Source organism: Mus caroli, chromosome 13, assembly GCF_900094665.2.
Source record: "Mus caroli chromosome 13, CAROLI_EIJ_v1.1, whole genome shotgun sequence".
NCBI lineage: Eukaryota > Metazoa > Chordata > Mammalia > Rodentia > Muridae > Mus > Mus caroli.
Window position 1 is genome coordinate 24,772,098 of NC_034582.1, and position 19,611 is coordinate 24,791,708.

Here is a 19,611-nt window from a genome sequence, read left to right on the forward strand (position 1 = left end):
TCTCTCTCTCTCTTTCTTTCTTTCTTTTTTTTTTTTTTTAAGCAACTGAGTCAAAAGGCATAGCAGACTTTGAAGGGATGGAATGACCCAAAAACACCTCTCCCTGGATTTGAACAAGCCTAGCTTAATTAAGATTGCTACAGGGAGGCACTTAATTTTCCTAACAAACACATATCTCGTAAGACACTAAGTGTAAACAAGTTCTAATAAGTGATCAACAGGCAGAGTTTCCAGCAGTTGCTTTTGGACAGTCAGGGTCTTGGGCTGTATTTTTCCATTATTAAAGCAGGCGGGGGTAGGGGTGTTGGTGCAGGGAGAAGCTGGAAATTACTGCCAGAGCAGATCAGTTCCACTAAAAATGCCCCAAACAGCACTCTCTTTCCCTGCCCTGGAAATTATGTGGCTCGTTCCACCCTTCTAAATTACACTGTCCTGATAGACTTTATTTTCCAACTAAATATACAGAATGGAGATATTACCTGATAATGTGACCCGAGCTGCTTTTGGCCAGTCTCATGTTTTTTTTCCAATAACAGCACAAGAGTCTGGATGACGGGGCCTTTAGAATCAACAGCCAGCATGGCTTTGTCCTGTGTGAAAAGTGTGTTGCCAGCTTCTTGTACCTCAGACCAGAGATGAGCCCCAGGGGCTGTGGCTATAGCCTGGATGTGATTTTGCACAAATCGCAGCCAAAGAAGGGGCGTGTCCATATATCACATTTGAATTTTGTCCAATGTGTGTCTCTCTCCCTCTGTGCCTTCATAAATAATCCAGAGCCTGCAACAGAGGAAAAGGAGGTGGTGAAATCACTTCCCAAGCTTAAAGTAATCATACCTGGGTGTGGAAACAGCAGCCAATGGCTTTGAACACTGGTTATGATTTGGGACTGGGTGGACTTGCTGAAAAACCCACCTAGAGAAGAACCCTAACTGGTCCTTCCTGCCGAAATGAAAACATCCAATTCTGAAAGGAAGTCTCAAGAAAGGCGATCATTTGTTCCCAGCTGGTACAATTGTTTAATAAAATGCCTGCTGGGTTTCTAGAAGTAATATTTTGCTCTCTTCAGCAACAGTAAAAATTACCCAGACATGGAGAAGATGGTGGGGGTAACTCTGTATGTAATACCATACAGAGTATTCTCAACTTGAAGGGTAAAATGCACAGAGACAGTTATTTGTTCTATGAAGGTGTGAGGGAAAAGTTTCAGAGACACATAATAAATGGGAGAAGAAAAACAAAACAAACAAAAAACAAACCAGAAAACTGAATCCCAGCAGAAGGGCTAAGCCATTTTGCTATTGTAATAATTATTCTTCTAATGTTTTAATCAAAGGCAGCAGCCTGTCTCTTCCCCTCATCTATATTCAAGCCACCACACTTTGTAGGTGTTAATCTCCACGCCTCCAGGCTGTTAGGAGGGAGAGGAAATTGGCAGTCCCTGAACTACAGAAGCCTGGAGGAGAACAGTACCTAGCATTGCCCTTAATTATCTCGATTATGCTAATACATGTTGTTTGTCTACAGCTAAGAGAGGACAGGAACGGGGAGGCAATCAGAAGGGTTCCTTTTTAGGAAGAGTTGGCCAATGAAGGTTTAATAATTAAAAAAAAAATGTAAAGATGGATTTCATATTTAGTAGAATGAAAGAACAAAGTAAGACTCTGTCATGATAACCCCAGCTAGCATGTGCTTCCTTAATCGCTTGCCCAACATTAGTGAGCAAACAGATATTTCCAGTATATGTGAAAACATACACATATTAGACACAATGGGCAGTACAGGCGGGGGCAAAGTATTTACTTTCCAGGAGCTGAATAAGTACATAAAAATTAAACTAGATAAGATGAAAAATTGGTGTCACATTTATTCAAATTCAATTGAAACACATTTTGAGCTATCTATCCATGCAAAAGATAATGATGCTATTTAGCATTCGCAACCCCAACTCGAATCATTTTTCAGAACAGAATGCAAATATGTACGAGTCTTTATTTGGTTTTTTTTTGTTATTGTTGTTATTGTTTTCATTTCAATATCAAAGTAATTAACCCCCTTACAAACAAACAATTCCCCCCTCCCCCAACAACAAAACAAAATCCCTAAGGGTGTATTTGAGCTCTTGGTTTGATCACGCCCATCTCCACTTCCGGAGTGAGAGGCAGCTTCCTTTCTCTGCTTGAATCAGTGCAGGACTCTTTTGTTATCCACATTCAGGGTAGGTCTTCCTTCTTCCCTTAAACTCTTCTACAAACACCCTAGAAGGCCCGCCCAGAAGCGTCTCTCCTTGGTGCTTCAGTGAAGCTTGCGAAGATGAATAATCATCAGCGTCTGGGCCACTCTTCAAGTTCCCGTTCAAACAACCCAGGTCTGATCCAGCCGAGGCTACCCAGCTAGACACAAGCCAGTTGCTATTGAGGCCTCAGTAGTCACACACATGCAGGGTGTGTCACTGTATCTGGGACAGAAGAGAGGGAGGAGAGTCTGTACTATTTCTTTTTTTTCCAGCCTCTTTGGCGGTTGCTAGGCCCTGTGGCAACTATCGGGAAGGCAAGCTTTTCTCTGACTATGGCCTGAGCTGTCTGAACTACACACAGCCCAGTCATGCTGGGATAGGAAGCAAGCAGGGATTTATGGGGATGCCCAGGCTTTGGACAATCTTCTGTCTGCTGAGTTAATGCCAGCCAGGCTGCTTAAGTTCAACATCCTGTTCCACGTGCCTCTGTGCTGTGGCTTATGGGAGAGTGAGGGAAAACAGGAAGAAGGGGGCCGGTCTGTGTAGATATGGGCAGACTACCATTCTTCCCAAGGCACCAGAAGAACTGGAGCCTTCTTCCTGAAGGACCTCTTGGAAGGGTCCTTCACCACCAAAGACTGAGCAATGCAGGAACAGGTAACTGTAATCAAAGGCCTGGGTTTCTACCTTGATTCTTCTGCTAGCCAGCCAGGTGATGTAAGCCAATCTCTACTCACCAAGTGGCTGGCTGAACTAGGCAGGGCTTTTCACCAGCTACAGGGGTTAGTAGGTCCCTAGGCTAAGTTTCTTACCTGTAAGATGGCTAGCACAACACTCTCTTTCATTTGGGTTATTTTATGAAAATTAAGCAAACAAACAAACAAAAAACCAAAAGCACACCAAAAATATATAAAACATGTTATGAGCAGTCAATGTTGTATCTTTTTGGTTTGGTTTTGTTTTTTAATTTTTCTCTCTTTTTCTGCTTCTCAATGCTGTCTAGTTTTCTGGAAGAGAAAAACACAGCATTTTCAAACATTTTTTCCCAATCCACAGAACACCCAAGATGCCCTAGTGGAGAGTGGTCTGTGTCCTTCATCATATATTGGAACTTAATTCCACAGGGGGGAAATAATTATCTCTTTGAAAAAAAAATTTTTTTAATTCTGATTAAAACTGAAGCCAGATCATCACATGATCAGCCCTCCAAATCCACAGGCTCCACTTTCATGAAGTCAACTAAAGGCAGATTGAAAATATTTGAAAACAAAGCAAAACAAAACCAACTGAACAACGGAACCTCTGTGGACCAAGTATGGGCTTTTTCTTGCCGTTCCCTAAATAATACAGCAGGAGAGCTGCCTGTGTCCCACATCTGTATTGCATTCTGAGTAACCTATGGATGATTTCAAGTGTGTTCGTGGATCTGTGCCGTTTATGTACAAATACTACGCCCTTCACAAGGAGGGATCGTGAGCACGTGCAGAGTTTGCTGTCTCATGTGGTCTGCAGCAGGAGTTTGGAAACAGTTCTTCAACAACAACCAAGGACTACCTAAAAGGACCAACCGAACGTAGTTTGCCGAATTCCTTATTTGCACAGAGGCTGGGACGGCGGGAGGGATGCTGTGCTCTGAGGCTGGTGTAGAGGAGTGCACAGTAAGAGTTGAAGGATATGGGGTAGGAGTTCTCCTGGTTGGTATTCTGTCTGAACTCCACACCCACAGTTCCTGGCAACAGCCAGGTATGCTCTTCCCCAGTTACCTGGCAACGATCAGATAGGTCTGGCCCACTATACAAGGGGCTGCTTGCCCCCTCTTTCCTCTCTTGTCCCTCTTGTTCTCTTACTCTCTTACTCCTGCTTCTCACTTGCCCCCTTGCTCCCCCTCTCTCAGCATCCCGTCCCCCATCTCCCCGTGGTCATGGCTGGCCTCTACTTCTCTACTCTCTCCCTCTCTCTGCCTTTCTCTCTACCTTTACTACTTTCTTAACTCCCCTCCTCATGCCCTGAATAAACTCTAGTTGGTCTCTCAGGGGCAAGGGATGCCTCGGCTCGGACCCGCTGAGGCAACCCCTTCCCCTATACCTTCCCCCACATACCTCAGAACCTATGTTAATATGTCTTTATTTTTTTATGATCACAATACCCCTTCTCACAGGGGAGTGTGTGGGGGGAACAGAAGTCTCTCTTCTCAGCTCTCCTTTTCTTCTGACGATACTGGGGCAGAGCCCAGGGTAGCTGATCTCCTCACAACAGTATATTATAACTGTTGCACAATGGCCGAATATGATAGTTTAGAAGTCCCCTGAGACGGGGGAATCCTGTCACCATAGGTTTTTCTTTCTTTCTCTTTTGTTTGGAAATAGGCCTGCCTAGCTTTAACCTGAAAATCTTCCTGCCTCAGCCTCCTGAATGCTGGGATTACAGATATGAGTTCGTATACTAGATCTATTCTGGACCTATTTGTCTGATATTATGTACTTGTTCATTTTTGCAGCGCTGGGAACCAAACACAAAGCCTTACTCCTCCTGGACAGGCATGCTACTGAGATGTGAGCTAGTTCTTCTGTAGACTGTATGGGATGTGCTGGGGTAGTGGGGGCGAGGCAGGGATGGGGCGGGTCCTCATGCTAACAACTGTAAATTGCCTGTATACATTGCAGTGAGATGGAGGTTGAGTTAAAGAGAAGGTTTGGGGTTAAAATGGCAAAGTCTGAAGCAGTGTGGAGGATGGCGAAGATGCCGGTAACCTAGCTAGCTAGACAGATAAGAAAAAAAGCAGGGCTCTGGGCCAGTGACAGCAATCCAGCTGGCTCCCCGAAAGCCCTTGAGGAATGTATGCAAGGCACCCTTGTCCCTTTTCTCTTCCCGCTTTTAATGCAGCTAATTGTGACAGACGGCACCATAAGTAAGGATGGCTTCTAACCAGAAGATCTGAGAGGCAGCTTCACAGACAGGGGTCTAAATATGAGCTAACCAAGAAAAGACTGCAGCCACATCTTAGAAACAAAGACAGCCTAATATAACCAACAGCATTCGGGACATCTACAAGGTCAGAGGCAGTGCTGCAGGCCAAGGGCCAAGAGACTGACAGCTAGCAGACAGTCAAGGTCAAAGCAGGAAACAGAGACGGACAGAGGGAGATTTGATTACCTCTAACTGTGTGGGCAGCACATGACGTGACTAGTGTGTGAGCAGCTCTCTGGTTGGACCAGAGGGATAGCATAGAGAGTCAGCCCTCCATTGGCCTGGCTCATAATGGCCCAAAGAATTAGCCAGTCACAGAGATTACTTCCAGTTTCTGCTTCGCTCCTCTAAATTCCCCAGACTATGAAGCTCTGAAGCTTTTACCTCTTTTGGAACTCACTCCGCAAGAATTTCCCTCTTTCTTAATTCCTTTTTAAAAAAATCATCACTAAAACACACTATTTGGCATAACTTAAACATGTCAAAAAAAATCTCATAAATGAAACAGCAAAAAAAAAAAAGAAGGAAAATTCTGTGTCTTAACTTCTTAAATGTACACATGCTTTATACCTAATGCTGTTTCTACAAAACCAGTATTTCTAGTTTTTTAAAGTAAACTGTATTCCTAACTTCCTGTCGCATTTTCTGTATTTCTGCTACCAGAGTCCTCGGAGATCTTCTGAACAATGGCCTGGGGGATCATCCCTAGGGTAACAACTCCGTTCTCTCTGCAGAATCCCTTTTCTCTCTCTTTTTTAAAAGAACCATGGACACCTAATCCAGCCTCCTGTCTTTACACACAAGCAAACAGAGACCTGTGGCAGCAAAGCTTTGGCTGGTATCCCCAGAGGCAGACCTGGGCCTGGAATCCGAGCAGAGATTCTTTCTACCAAAGTGTGATCTGTAACTATAGTTTCACTTGTCCTCAAACTTGCTGTGTAGCTTGACGAGGACCTTGAACTTTTGATGGCCTCCTCTGCCTCCTGAGTCCTGAGATGATAGGTATGTACCCACACACTTAGTCTACGTAGGTGACTTTGATATGTGCAGAAGACTACAGGTGCCCTCCGAGGCCAGAGCTACCCTAGAGCTAGATTACAGGCCATCCTGAGCCACCTGAAATAAGGGCTGGGAACTAAACTCAGGTCTTCTGCTAGAGCAAGATGGTAGTCGGAGTGAGAAGTGTCCTTCCTAGGCTCAATTATTTGAATACTTAGTCCTCCAGAATACTTAACTGTTTGGGACGTTATAGGACCTTTAGAATGTGGAGGTTTGCTGGAGGAAGTATGTCACCAAGTGTCAAGCTCTGAAAATGTATAACTTCGGCATCCTTCCTGTCTACTCTCTCAGCTTCTTTCTCCAGTCACCCATTGCCCCACTTCTCCTGCCATTATGGACTCTTATCCCGCTAGAACCATAAGCCAAAATAAAGTCTTTCTTCCATAAGTTGCTTTAGTCAAGGTCTTTGACCATAGTGAACAAGCCTGAAAGCAGTGTGAGTTCTTAATGATGCCGACATCTCTCCAGCCCTGTGCCTGAGTTTGTAAAAGCTATTTAGTAGTATGCACTGTTGTCAAGTTTTATTCTGAATATTTATTCTCCTAAAGCCAGCAGACTATCAGACTCATTAGTGCCTGCAGTGTTTACACCAAAGCCTCTGTGTGTTGGTGGTGGCCAATGAAAACAGCAATTACCATAAAGTTAATAAGGACTGTCAATGGCTACTCTGATGACAGGCCATGGTCTGCAAGGGATGGGTGGGAGAGGATTTGATTTGTGGTCAATTATTTACCCAAATTGAGACATAAAGCTTTTGTTAAGTGAGGGAGGATTAGATCAGGTTGAGAAGCAACTGGGAGCAGTCTTTCGTATTGGGGCTCAAACCCAAACTGTACGTGTTGGACATGTAGCCACATCCTGTGCTCTATGGCTCCACCTTCCTGTAGACCCTAGGCTGCCCACTACTTTTAGTGGCTACAGGGGGAGACTCTACCCATCACAGTTGCTCCACTTCTTCTCTGAGAAGAATTAGAATTGTGGATAGGAGGAAGATTTCAAACCCAAGGTGAAAGCAGGAGAAAACAATGGGGTCTAGTGACTGCAACTTCCTATTCAGGGCACCAACATGAGTTTTAGGTTTAAGCATCGGAAGGATGGGCAGGGCTCAAGAAAGATGGGTTATTAAATAGTCCTGATTGTAGTGTGATGTTCTTTATCATTATCTTAGCTCCAGTTCTTCAAGATGATGTAATATATTATTAATCTTTTAATCATAGGCATAGCCCAAGGTGTAGGGCCAATCTATTCCCCACAAGATCTAGACTGGGCTAGACATTTCCACCATAGAAGATTATTCTCATTTGGGTGGGAGCAGAGGGTGAATTGTCCTGCTGAGTCATCATTGCTCAGAGGTAGCTTTAGTCCCTTGTCAAAAAAAAAAAAAAAAAAAAGAATGTGGATGGATGGGTCCGTCTTGTCCTTGAAATTTATGGTGACTCAGGAGGAAAAGGTAAAGGTGGTTACTCATGTCTCTGCCTTCATCCTTGACAGGCCACGGGACACCTGAGGTAGATGGAGTCAAAGTAAAGGAGACAGACTCTACATAAAGGTGGAAATATCAGGCTTTCATCCTCGTTTTAATTACCTTGGTGTCCCAAGTGAGGAGTCTGTATTCTCCAGCAAGGGTAGCTTCCAAGTGTCTGCTTCCCTGCTGCAGCAGATATGGGAGCAAAGACAATAGGCAAGGGTTTCTGCTTTGTGAATACAAACTCTCACTTCTTTCCTTTCCTAGTCCTTTCACTGTGAGCTGTGAGAGACTGGCTATACAGACCAGTATGAAAAGAATGCTAGTCGATAAGCCTTGTCTCGTCACGTTTTCCTCTACACATAAGAGCTGGCCAGCACCTGGGCTGTCTTGGGCCAAGTATCAATGCCTACAGAGTGTTCTAGGAACTGACTCTTTTTTTTTATGTACCCTCTTTTATAACTTGCCTTCAACAGCACACATGCCCACCAGGGGACTTTCCCCTTCGTGTTCGGCAGTTAGCATTGAGTCTCCTTGGCAGGCCCCCAGTAACTGCAGAATCTCACACCTGCCAGTGCTGGAAAGTTCTGGAAACAGAGATTCTGTGCCAGACATTCCTCTGGAGCAATTCACTTCATCCTGTGCCTCATCCTGGCCATTAGATGAGCCAACAATTTCTTGAACTTGGTGAGACTTTCTGCAGCCCTGGTGTGTAGTGAGGATGTTTGAGAATGGATGTGAATGTTGACCCTAAAGGCTTCTTGCCAGCACTGTTGCTGGCTCTCTCAGCAGCCTCATGTTAGCACGTCATCTGCAGCATCCTAAAGCACCCCCTCGTCCTCCCCATTTGTCATTTATGACAACTCTGAAAAGTTGAGTGTAAAGGACAAGAAACATGCTCGGGTATTTACATCATGCCAGACTTCACGCAAGGCATTTTGCTCTCTTTATACCCCCATGCTCCTTACCTCGTGATCATTGAGGCAAATGAAGGAAAAGTTCCCATCACACAGATGAAAAACTGCAAGGCCAGAGAGCAGAATGTTCCAGAAAGTTAACTCCTTTTCTTGCCAACATATATAATATATTTGAATAATATTTCACATTGACAACAATAAGTGGCCATTGTGTCCACGACCTATTTATTACCTATGCTGTGTGTATGTGGCATGGTGTATGTGTGTGTATGTGTGCGTGTGCATATGCATGTTCACATGTGTGTATGTGCATATGGAGGCCAGAGATAGATGTCAAGTATCTTTCTTCATCACTCTCCATGCTGTTTGCTTAGGCAGGCTCTCTGGCTGCACTCAGAGCTGCTGATTTGGCTAGACTAGCTGGCCAATCTACTCTAGGGTTCCCGACTCTGCCTCTCAGATGCTGCGATGAAAAGCTGACCACCGCCCACCCCAGCTTTTATATGGGTCAACTTGTGGGACTAGAATCTTCATATGTACACTGTGGATGCTTCACCCACTGAGCCACCCCCACCTTCCTATTATTTATGCTTTGGAAGGCCCCTTTGGGGCAGGTCATGGATACTGCACATTAAAAGCAAAGAAGGGCTCCTCCTTAGAACTTCTTAAACACAAACGCCCTCCACCTTCCCTGGAGTATTTGATATGTTCTATTAAAACTATGTTCTATTATGATTTGTGCTGGAGACATGTGCCAGTAGTTAAGAGAACTGGCAGTTCTTTCAGAGGTCTTGGGTTTGATTCCTAGCACCCACATGAGGTCTCACGACTGCCTGTAACTCCGGCATCTGCTCTTCATTTGAGCTCTTGATTTCTCGTTTAAAATTTTTTAAATGACATTTATTTATTGATATTGGAAATGACAGCATGTGTGCCACGGATTGTATGTGGAGGTCAAAGGACAACTTGCAGGAATCTGTTCTTTTCTTCCACCACGTGATTGAGATCAGGCCATGAGACTTGGCAACAAGCCCCTTTCCATGACGAGCCCCCCACCCCGCCTTGCTTCTACTGTTTTACCACCATGAGTGAAGCTTTACAACAAACAGCCTTGAAAGTGTGTCTTTAAAATATTGTTTCTATATGGAGTGAACCCCCTGGAGTGCTGAGTAAAATGTGTCTCCTATCGTTTTAATGTGGATTGACTCCTTCCTCCATGGTTCCCTTTAAGGCATCAGTGTGGACACCACCCACTAGAAAGTAGAGAAGGGTTTCTTCTGCAAGGCTCTTCCACTGCCTATTTACTCGTTCTTGGGTTCTAAGTGGCATTTTAGCCTCGCCACCATCTGCATTTTCATTACTACCGCAGCAACTGAGCATCTTTTGAACGTGTCTTGAAGGTTTCAATTGGCTTTACACTGAACTCCTTGCCTTAGTTTCATTATTTCTCTCCATTAACTCTGCCAGGGCGAGTGCCCAGAGGAACTGTTACTGGAGGTTTTCTTCTGCCTAAAACTGTGACTGGCAAATACAAACACTCAACAAAATATAGTTTAACAGGGCTGGGAAGACAGCTCAGTGGCTCAAGTGCTTGTCATGTAAGCATGAGGATGTCAAAGTTGGCTGGGTATGGCTGCCCACACGTCGGCACCGTGCTTAGGTACAGACAGAGAAGCCCAGGAACGATGTGGTTGACTAGAAGAACTGGCCAGCTCTGCTTCCCTGTGAGAGCCCTTGCCTCTGTAAATAAAATGGGAAGTGATTGCAGAAGGCATCCAATGCCAACCTCTGGCCTCCACACACACGTGCACGCATGTGCACCTATACCTGTAGACAGATATATTCATAACACGCACCCAATGGTTAAAAAACACAAATTTTCTTCAAAAGCAGTTTGTGAATGAATGGATCTCCTTCAAACCTTGGAAATTCTCCTCTGAGGAACTATAGTAATGTCTTACCAGTGGCTGTATGCATAGAATTATCCAAAGGATGAATTGTTACAGCATTGTTGATGAGTATAAAAATGCTGAAGACCTCATCAATGAATGATGCTGTAAAACAGAGATGAAGATACCTTGTCCAAGAAGAAATTAAGAACGATCACTCTAACAGCTAACTATCATTTAGGAGATGCTGTTGAGCAAGGCGTTAAACATGTACATAAATTCTCTTGTTTAATCCTTCAACATACATGATACCAGAAAAGGTCATTAAATGCTACACAACAGTTCTTGTTACTCAAGGAAATGCTCTCACAAGCGTGGGTCATTGGAACAATGTCAGATGTCACTAGTAGCTTGTTTGCATCAATTAAAAACTATACATTATTTTTTCTTCATTTATACTATTTACCACAAATAAGTGCAGCACATATATATGTGTGTGTATGTGTATATGTATGTATGTATGTGCATATATATACATATTCATATACATATTCATATATATACCTATATACATATGTGAAGAATGTAAGAAAAGCTCGCCTTTAACGTTGCATAGTATCTACGGTTTCTCTTTGTTTCTAACAAACATGCTATACAAGTACCAGGAGCACCATAATGCATAGATTCACATACTCTTGTCCCTAACAGAATCTGAGCACTAGAGAGACTTGGACTGCTAAGGACAATGTTCCACATCTGCAAAGTAGAACACCAATGCCGTTTGCAGGTTTTGTGCTTTAAATTTCTAGTACAGATCTAATGACTCAGACATTAAAGTTTGTATGAACTTAAAAAAAAAGAAAACCAAACCCTTTCCTTTAGTTTTATCACTTTGTATACTTTTGAAATAAAAATCCAAAAAGCATTTCTATAAAAACCATGAATCTATATTATTCGTGTAAACATATATTTAAGTAAATACACATTTTTGAGAACTCTGTATACATGCATGCCTATACAGACACCCAGTCCTACAATAAAACTGCTAAATACCTCCATGGACGAGTTCACTGGCCACCCCATTTTTTCCTAGCTAATGTATGTCCTGAGGCTTGTTTCTCTATGAATGAGGTATATTTGTCTCCCTGGTCTTTTCAGGTTGGCCTAAAGGGCCATTAATCATTCTGTCTGGAGCCCAAAGAGAACCCTCCAGAAACAGAAGGTGCAGTGAGCACGTCAGGCCTGGGCAGCGATGATGAAGGTGCCCGTCCACCTGGGCAGAACCAGGCGCTGGCAGGCTGGTGATGGAGAGGGTCATTTGCTACTTCGCTGCCTTGCACTGCACGTGAGGCCCCCACATGCCCATCCACACCCCCAGAGCAGTTCTCTCCCTAATGACAGAGGAAAGAATATCAGGTTTTTCTCTCAGTGGAAGAAGAACTGGACAGTATAAAAAAAAAAAAAAACCTTCAAAAGGAAGGACCACCCCATAGTATCCACCCCTTTCAATACCCAACAAACATATACAACAAATACTGAACTTTTAGAAGGCAAAACCACACTCCTCTGGTCTTCCTGTGTTCCACTATGATCCCCTTTTGTGCTTTTGTGTAGTTTGTTGATCCTTTCCACAGAAACTACTCCAACAAACCTCCATACACCCAGTCTTGAAGAAGTGAGAGCTCAATTCATAGGTAGGAATTAAAGATTCTGTTTAAAAATGGGATCTCAATTTATAGCTCATGCAGAACTGGGATTTGTGGTGATCCTCCTGCCTCGGCTTCCTAAGTACTGGTATTTCGGCCATGAACCTCTATGCCAAGCTCAGTGTAAGCTCTCTGTTTGGCATTGGTGGACATCAGGAAGAGCCAGGGAAAGTCCAAAGAAACAGAAGTGCTGCCTGAAGACCCAGCATGAATGCCTCAAGGGCAGTCCCAGAGGGTGAAGGCCAAGGTAGGCATGGAACTGGCCACACCTGTTGTCCTCCTTAAACCTTGTTTGGAGTGGCCTACCACGACTTCTGGTGCGTGTCTTTTGGTCAGTTCAATGCAATCTCCATTGTGGACTAAGGCTATAGATCAACTAAAAGTCACTTGGACATAGGCATTTATCCATTTCCCTATTACTATTCACAAAAAATTCCCGTTCTAGAGAGCACTTAGGTTGGAGAAGTGGGTCTGTCAGACACTTAGCTATTGCTCCCTAATATAGGTGTTATCCCTGGGGGAGTCTAAGTTGTCAACCAAAGACAGTACCCTCAGGAGTCTCTGAGGGCTATCGCCTTTTTTAATCCCCTTAGTGATAGCTGGTTCCTCTTCCCATGGTTGCTTATTTACCTGCCTAAGCTGATATGAGGGCAAAAGATTTATTCCTCGCTCACCAGTGTTGAAACAGTACAAGAGAAAGACATACATGATTATTTGATGTAAGTTTTCAATGACATGGGAGTTTGAGAAATAAAGACTCAAGGGAGCAAGGAAATCTTTGCATTTATGCTTAGTTCCGGGACAGAGTGAGTGGTCACAGAGAAATATGCAGTCAAAGTAGGTATGGTCCAGCCGTAAGAAGTCGGAAGAACTTAGCAAGGCATGGTTGATTGAACCTTGTATCCCTTCAGAGGTAGGGCATCCTGTCCTCTGTATATAGGGAAGTCACCTCTTAATCAGAGTCTCTTGATCTGCTTCAGACAAAGATCAGATCATTCATCCATGGTCTGCCTCGGGGGAGCAAATGTCTGAAAAATTCCTCCTACTGCTGCTCTTTCACAGAGGCCAGGATGCTGTATTTGGGAGCTATACTCCCTAAAATGCACAGAGGCCAGGATGCTGTATTTGGGAGCTATACTCCCTAAAATGCAATTGGCTGACCCCCATGCCAGTCCTAACTGTGATGGCTGAGTATTGATGAAGCCTAAGGCCCCATCCCTGTCACAAAGGAGCCTAGGCGGCAGCAGTAGCACAAGTAACAAGTGGAGGCAGGTACTGAAGTGGCCAGTTTGCCCTGGAAGCCTTCATAGGCCCAGAGTGGGGCATTTTTGAAGACTTCAGTTATCCCTTCTGGAGGCACAGAGGTGCACAGCTGGGGCTGGCACCTGGAAGTCCCTGGAAACAGGGACTTCATTGTCAGCAAGCTTGGGAGCCAGTGGTGTTCCTAAAGGGGTCTTGGGCCAGGAGCTTTGACTCTTGGGGATCAGCTGATTCTACTACAAATAAAGTTTTTTCTTTGTCTGATTGTCTGGGAGCCTGTTGATAAACAGGCACCAACAGTGAGTCCAGTCATGTTGGCTAAGGTGAGGCCTGTGTGCTCCTCCCAGCCTTCCACTCATTAGCAATAAAACACTGGGGCAGTTCTCCCCTCTTCTCTGCTCCTTCTTGCTTTCCTGTAAATGATGACACACCTAACCACGGGAAGGCAATGTGTGTTGATTTGCTTCTCACTGTGATCTGAGTTTCATACCGGATGGTGCAAAATGGGGTGAGACATTTGATATTGATCAAGATACACCCACTGGTACAACAGTGGAGTGAATGTTATAGGAGTAACCAACCACTCTCTGTCTGGATTTAAGATCTGTTCCTCAAGCATGCCTGTGCTTGGGTAGATCAGTGGCCCTAGGAGAGAGCCTACTGCTACTGTCCTGTTGAGTAGCTACAGCATTAGATCTGCCCAGGACTAGTGCCCCCAGGTTAGTGCCTGTTCCAGTCCTCCTCAAAGAAGCCTCTTTTTGCAGTAGATGTTGATTAATACAGAGACCCACAACCAGTCAATGAATAGAGAATGAGAGACGATGACGTGCTCAGCCATAAATAGGCCATCAATATCAATCACATCCCTTCCTCTCAAGGCTAAGGGATCGTCGTGGAAGTGTAGGCTTCTGGCCCACCGACCAGAGGTACAGGAGAAAGAAGGTTAATAGGGACAAAGAGGTGTGGCCCTGTTTAGAAGTAGTTCCTGGGACAATTCCAAGATACCAGCAGTCCAATCCAATAGCAAACACCAAACACAAATCAGTAACAGTGACTCTATCCAAGAGAAACAGCAAAGGCTTTGCCAATTCTGCGGGAGTCAACAGAAGCGGCCAGAATCAGCCAGAATACCACAGATGTTATTTAGTGCATTTCTTTCTAGGAAGTGAAGACCAGCAAAGTCCAAAGAAGCATTTCATGGCGTAGCCATGCAAGAGCATCCTCTCACTGTTTGTGGGGTTCCATTTATGCTCTTTCTAGCCATCACATGCCCTCTCAAGTGTCTGTTCTTAGCAGAACATCGAATGCCTCGTGCAAAACAGCTTCCGGAAAAATATCATGTGACGCAACTGAGTTGTTAAGAAACTGGCAGTGTTCCCCTTTATGGAAGAGATAATTTGTAGGAGCCAGAGGTCATGGATGACTTGAGTGAAGGTGTTATCCCCACAGGACAGAATGTATGTGAAGTCACAGCAGCTATGGCTGACAAAACCAAGTCTAACAAAATCCCAGCATGGATGGTAGAGCTGGTCCTAGAGGCTCACCCATATTGGAGAAGCGATTGGAACTGATAGGAGAGAGAGAGTCATTTTCTTCAGTTCCTGAGAGGCTACCCTGTTCCAGATGGCCCTATATCCAAGCACACACCCACAACACTATGTGCTCTCAGCGGGATATTCTTTAAAGTACATTAAGTTGGGAGGTAAAAATAATGGGTGAAGGTTAGAGGAAGGTTAGAGAAGAATGTCGAGCAAAACACATTATATGCATCTATGAAATTCTCAAACAATGATAAACAAATGCAAAAAAGAGCACAAAGAAAAGCTATTCCCCCAACCCTGAAGGTTTATCCAAGTAACTTTAGGGGTTCAGATGTTCAGAAATCAGATTCGGAGAAAATATACAATGCCCGAGTACGGCAGCTTCACCTGCTGATCCCCCTCAATAGGCAGAGAGGGAGAGAGAAACAGTCTCGGCCCTAGACAGACTCACAGCTGAGCTGTAACTCTGAACTTCTGCGGAGAAATCACACCAAGTTTCCACCCTTTGTTCCTTTAGAGGAGGTCTCACTCCCAGGCCCAGGGTAGCCTGGAACTTTCAATGTAGCCTCGGATTGCCTTGAATTTGAAGCTGCCCTCAGCCTGAAGTGCTGGCACAGAAGGCAGGAGCTACCTCAGCTAGTTGTTTTGCTGCTTGGGCAAAGAATTCGAAGAGCATATAATTAGCAGATGCAGAAACCTTGGCAACATTGTCTACACCTGCAAAGCTGCTATTTGGGACACTGGGTCCCAATAAATACCCAGGGTGGTGGCAGATTTTTTTTTTTTTTTTTTTTTTTTTGCCCTGTGTAAAGAAAGTTAAGCCTTATCTAGGTGGTCCCAGGGAGACCTCATAGTGTGACCCTTTCTGTTCTTGTTTTCTTCTTGCTGCACGGAGACCCAGGCTTGTGTCCTTTAGGACCCCGTGACTTAAGATAGCTACCATTATAGAATTTGACTTTGCCAGAAGCATTTTCGTCTCAAACAGAAAACAAAAATAGATGCACTTCAAAATGATCCGAGTGTTCTTGCGCTTCTGATGTCGTGTTTTTCATCTTCCCAGCCGCGGTAAAAGAAATTCCTGCCATTTGAAATAATCGCCCGACTCTCCTGAGAAGCTCTAGTGTGTGTGGCCCAGCCCTCCCTCCGCCTTCCTGGCTAACCTGTGAGCAGCACAGTGAACCAGAGGCGGTAATAGGAGGGCGCTCAGCAGGTAAGGAGAAGGTTCTTTTTCCTCTAAAAGACACCACAGCACAAGCTCGCTTTGATAAGCCCCACCATTTCTCCTCAGCGTGATGTTTCCTTTTGTGCCAGCGAGAGCTCATGTGGGCCCTGACCCCAACTCCCCCCCACACCCCCTGCACATTTAAAACATTAGCAGGAAACAGAAGTCGAAGGAAGACATTGCTCCAAAGACAGAAACGTTCTTTGTCAAGTCATTCCTCTTTAGTGTGCTGTGTTCCCGAGAAGGACCGCTGTAACCTGATAACCCCAAGCTCTGAGCACAGAGGCTCCGCCCCTTTCCCCAGGCAGCTGCCTGGACAGGTAACTTGGGAGCAGCCGAAGGTCAATGAAGAAGAAATGTCAAGAAACGTGCAGGCAGAAAGAATTCTTCTGCCTTTAAAAAGGGAACGAAACTGTTATTTTTATCTCTACATCTATAAATAATTATGTGTGTTAGAAGTAATGCTAGGCTTTTTTTTTTTTTATGTCAGTGTCAGTGAGCGCAAGAAAGGATTAAATGTATTGGGAGTCATCAGGTTCCAAGAAAGATCTGAGCAGCCTACAGCAATATATAAAATTTAAATCAAGATGTTAGCTTGTTTCGTCAATTAAAATACATATAAAACAAAATATATGCCCACACTTCCCCAGGCCTTTGATTTCTTGCTTTTAAATTTTGAGATGGGGTCTCACTAAGTTGTCCAAGATAGTTTCGAACTTACTCTGGAGTGCAAGCAGACTGGTGATGCTCCTGCCTTATGGTCTTGAGCAGCTTAGATTACAGACCTGTATCACTAGGCCTCACCCCACAACACATAGCCTTTTTAAAGTGCACAAGTCATTAGTATTAATTATGTCCACATTGCTAAGCAACCAGTCTCTATACTAATTCTGTCTTCTTCTTCTTCTTCTTCTTCTTCTTCTTCTTCTTCTTCTTCTTCTTCTTCTTCTTCTTCTTCCTTCTCCTTCTCCTTCTCCTCCTTTCCCTCCTCCTTCTTCTTCTAATTTTTCTTTGTCTTCATCTTGCCACACCCCTTTGTGTGTGTGAGTGTGTGTGTGTGTATGTGTGTGTGTGTATGTGTGTGTGTGTAGCTTTTTCACATGTATTCTGAGAATGAAACTCAAGCTTGTAAAATAAGCACTTTACTGACTGAGCCATCTCCCTAACAAAAACAAACTCAATATCCATGAAACAACTTACTGCTAACAAGTTTTTATTCATAACAAGTTTGTGTATTAACTATTGAAATTAATTACACTAAATAAAGACTAAGTCTGACATGTAACCCCATCAATAAGGAGGAGAGATAGGAGGCTTGTTATGAATCCAAGACCAGCATGGGCAAGATAGCAAGACCCTATCTAAAAGGAGAAAAACAAAGAACAAACAAAATTGAATCATAATATCATGATCGTAGCTAGCCTTTATTTTTTTTTTAGCTCCACTTATTTCTTTGTTTGTTTGCTTGCTTGTTTATTTCAGGAACACGCCATAGAATATATAGAGGTCAGAGAAGCCAATTTTCTCCTTCTATGGTATGAGTTTCAGGGATCAAACTCAGGTCCTCAAGCTTGGTGACAGGTGCCTTTGACCCAGTAAGCCATCTTGCCAGACACCTTATGGAAAGCTAATTTGGGAGCATTCTGCCTACCAACTAAACAATCCTTTTGGATAGTAAGTAAGGGACTGGGAGCAGAATGAAGCTCGTAACATTAGCACATAAACACATGTGTTAAGGTCCAGTAGATTGCAGGAGCTGAGCCGCAGATGTCTCTGGCGGCCCTTCAACAGCCAGTGCGAAAAGAGAAGCAGAGGCAGTTACAGGAATCAAAAGCTAATCTCCTGAACCCTCTTGAGACCCTGCAGAAAATGAGTTTCAGGCAGGACTGTGAGTGAAGAGTGAAGACAAGAGGTGTGCGAGGGATTAAGACCAAAAGAGCTGGAGGGGAATGAGAATGGATGGCTCCCATGCAAGAATCAAAAGGAAATGTGAGCATCCTTTTAGAGTTCTCAGATGCAGAGAGTGTGTGCAGTTTACTTGCCCCAAGCCTAGGGGTGAGAGAGTTCAAAGGCTCTAAACACAGTGTTAGGAAATAGAACCAGTGTTGATGGGGGGAAGGGTATCTGGATGTGTATGACTCTGTGTGTGTGTGTGTGTGTGTGTGTGTGTGTGTATGTGTGGTGTATGCATGTCCATATGCATGGAGACCAGAATTGATGTTGGATGCTTTCCTTGTTCTTCACCTTATTCTTTGAGACAGCATCTCTTACCGAACCTGGAGTTCAGACAGGCTAGCTGGCTTGCTAACCCTGGGGATATTTCTGCTTTCACCTTCCCAGTACTGGGATACAAACACACACACACACACACACACACACACACACACACACACACACACTATAGTGCCCAGCTTTTTATATGGCTGCTGGAGATCTGAACTCAGCTCCTGAGTTGTGTAGCAAACATTTGTACCAACTGAGCCATGTAAATGTAACTTTTATTTGCCTAAAGTAAATGCTATCTCGAAGGCTTACTGCCTCCATCTGCTAATCTAGGCATAGTCCTGGAAGCTTCTAGCTTCGGTACAGTCTTATCTCGGCCTAGAATGTTTTCAGCCTCTGAGACTTAATGCCAAATAAGCTCACCCTTTCTAGTTCTTTCTGAGCTCAGTATGACTGGTTCAACTCAGCTGTTCTGGCTCAAACTCCTCTCTAACCTGAGTGATTCAAACTGGCTTCTCTGTTCCTTATTGATTTGCCCTGCTTGGCCTCAAACTAAGTTTGGCAATACGTCCTAGTCTCCTGGCTTCTTCTCATTCTCTGACTCATTTTCTGTCTTCACCTGCATCTGCTTTGTTCTCTCTTCAACCTATCTTTGCAAACCCCTTCCAGTAAAACTACCTCTTCTCTCTCCTTCCTTTCTGCCCGCACTGCCCTCTTACGTAGCTTCCCTTTCCTCTCTCTTCTCACGAGAGTTGGGTTTGTCCTAGTCTATCAAATCTTTCTCTGAGTCCCCACTTTGTCTGCCATTCAATTAGACATCAGTTTTAAATATGGGTGCTTCTTTCTACCAACTGACTTTACCTTCATAGTTTGGGATTAAATGTGCGTATTAAAGGCATGTCTGTATTCTAGCCAGAGCGATTTTTTTCTCTTTTTTTCTCTTCTCTTCTCTTCTCTTCTCTTCTCTTCTCTTCTCTTCTCTTCTCTTCTCTTCTCTTCTCTTCTCTTTTATTTCCTTTTCTTTTTTTTTATTTTTAATATTTTTATTACATATTTTCCTCAATTACATTTCCAATGCTATCCCAAAAGTCCCCCATAGCGCCCCCCACTTCCCTACCCACCCATTCCC

General features: G+C 44.0%; 1 protein-coding gene across 1 annotated transcript in view; it reads right to left on the minus strand.

Annotated features, from left to right (window-relative positions):
- The window catches only part of Cdkal1 (CDK5 regulatory subunit associated protein 1 like 1), a 661,435-nt gene that overhangs the window by 2,707 nt on the left and 639,117 nt on the right, over window positions 1–19,611 (minus strand). Inside the window, exon 16 of the transcript XR_002379517.1 lies at window positions 480–777. The gene's annotated coding sequence lies outside the window, so the exon portion shown is untranslated. The remainder of the gene's footprint in view (window positions 1–479; window positions 778–19,611) is intronic.